This window comes from Triticum dicoccoides, chromosome 5A, assembly GCF_002162155.2.
Source record: "Triticum dicoccoides isolate Atlit2015 ecotype Zavitan chromosome 5A, WEW_v2.0, whole genome shotgun sequence".
In the NCBI taxonomy this organism is placed as follows: Eukaryota; Viridiplantae; Streptophyta; class Magnoliopsida; order Poales; family Poaceae; genus Triticum; species Triticum dicoccoides.
In genome coordinates this window covers 559,111,589-559,113,495 of record NC_041388.1, presented here as the reverse complement: position 1 = coordinate 559,113,495, position 1,907 = coordinate 559,111,589, and positions in this window count along the sequence as shown.

Sequence of the window (1,907 nt, the reverse complement as noted above, 5' to 3'; positions counted from 1 at the left end):
GAAACTAAAAAGAGCCAGAATTTAAAAAAACAGAAGAAAACTTGCCAAAAAAAGGTTTCAACATATAGATGCCCATGTTTTATATAATAAAATAGAAGATAAAAAGAATTGAAAAGAACAACTGTGCGAAAGTCTAATAGAATTTTTTTTGCCATGGGATGGTCAAGAAAAAAACGGCATGCTATGCTGAAAAAAAATCTAACATGCTCAATTCAACAACATTTTGACATGCTTTTGGAAAAGAGACAAAAACAATACAAAAACGTAATTTAAGATGGTGTATGAGATGAAAGTTTCCTTGATGTCTACAAAACAAAGTTGCCATGGTCCAAAGCAATTAGTTTGGCATGGTAAAATTAATAAAGTTTGCCATGTTTGAAAAATATATAATTTGCCATGGACAGAAGTATGAATTTGCCATGATCCAAATAATGAGTTTGCCCATGGCTTGGAAAAAATGCCTTGGATAAAAAGTAAATTTGCCATGCTCAAAAAATAAAATTCTACCATGATCTGAAGTATGAATTTGCCATTGTCCATTTTTTTAACCTTTTCAAGGTTAATTTTTTTAATTTTGTCATGGTCTAACCTACAATTTTGCCATAGTCTAAAAAATAATTTTGTCACGCTTCGAAAAATGAATCTGCAAGGGCACAACCAAGAAATTTGTCCATGGCCTGTAAAAGAAAATATTTGCCATGATTAAATAGTAAACCTTGCTATGGTGAAAACCAAAATTATAATGGTCTATTTTTAAAAAATGGCATGGTCCAAACAATAAATTTGCCATGGTTCCTCAAGTAAATTTGACATGGTCTGAAAAGTCAAATTTGCCATGGATGCAAAGTAACTTTGCCATGGTCCATTAAGTTAGATTTAATATTTTTCAAAAATATGGAATTTTTTAATGGCTTTTCCATGGACACAAATGGCAACAAGTGTTGCAATTGTTCTCTGAAAACATGTCAATTTTTTGAAAAATGTAAATTTTCCCATGGTCCATAAGATGAATTTGCCATGGTCGATGAAGAAATAAATTTTCCATTGTAAAAAAAAGGTGTCATGATCCATAAATTGAATTTGTCATCTTTTTGTAAAGTGAATTTGCCAAGGTATTTTAAAACCATGGCAAATACCCTTTGTACATCATGGAAAAATGTAGATTTAGGGCGTGTTCGGCAACGCTCCAGCTCCCAGCTTCCTCTACTCCACGCATGAAGCTGAGCCGAACGCATTAGCTCCATGGAGTAGAAATCAAGAAGCCGGCGAGCGTCCCAAGTGCAAAAACTGAGGAGTTGGAGAAGCTGGCCTTTTCCAGATCTCAGAAAACGATGAAGTTGGAGTTGACTGAAATTACAAGGCAGTGCCACCGCCAAGTGACTGGATCGAACCGGTACGAGAGAAATCGTCACGAGCGAACATAACATGCACTAGCCAACCTGCCACTTGGGCTGAAAATAACATTCACACTCACCAAATCCGACTGGGCCTATAGCCCACGCCTCTTTCACAGCCACTTGGGCCGAATACATGGGCTATCGGCTGGGAGCTGGTACTTCAAGAAGCTGACGCTGCCGAACGATTTCCAGGTCGCTACCTGAAGCGAGAAGCGACGCGAGAAGCCGGATTTGGGAAGTTTTGCAGAAGCTGGAGCGTTGCTGAACACGCCCTTAGAAGGAAAGTACGTGTATCTAGACAACTATGCATATCATGGCAAATGTACCGCCAGTTTTTGAATTTGACTTGACATCAAGAGCTCGGGGAGCTACAACCTGTCTCAGGAGGTCTTCGTGGCTAACAACTATGAAACTATGATGGGGATGTGAAGTCGGTGTAACGGTGGAGGCACCGGTGGCTTCTATTGCTAGGGGAGTCTGCCTGCAAATATCTGTAGTGCAAGAAACAAG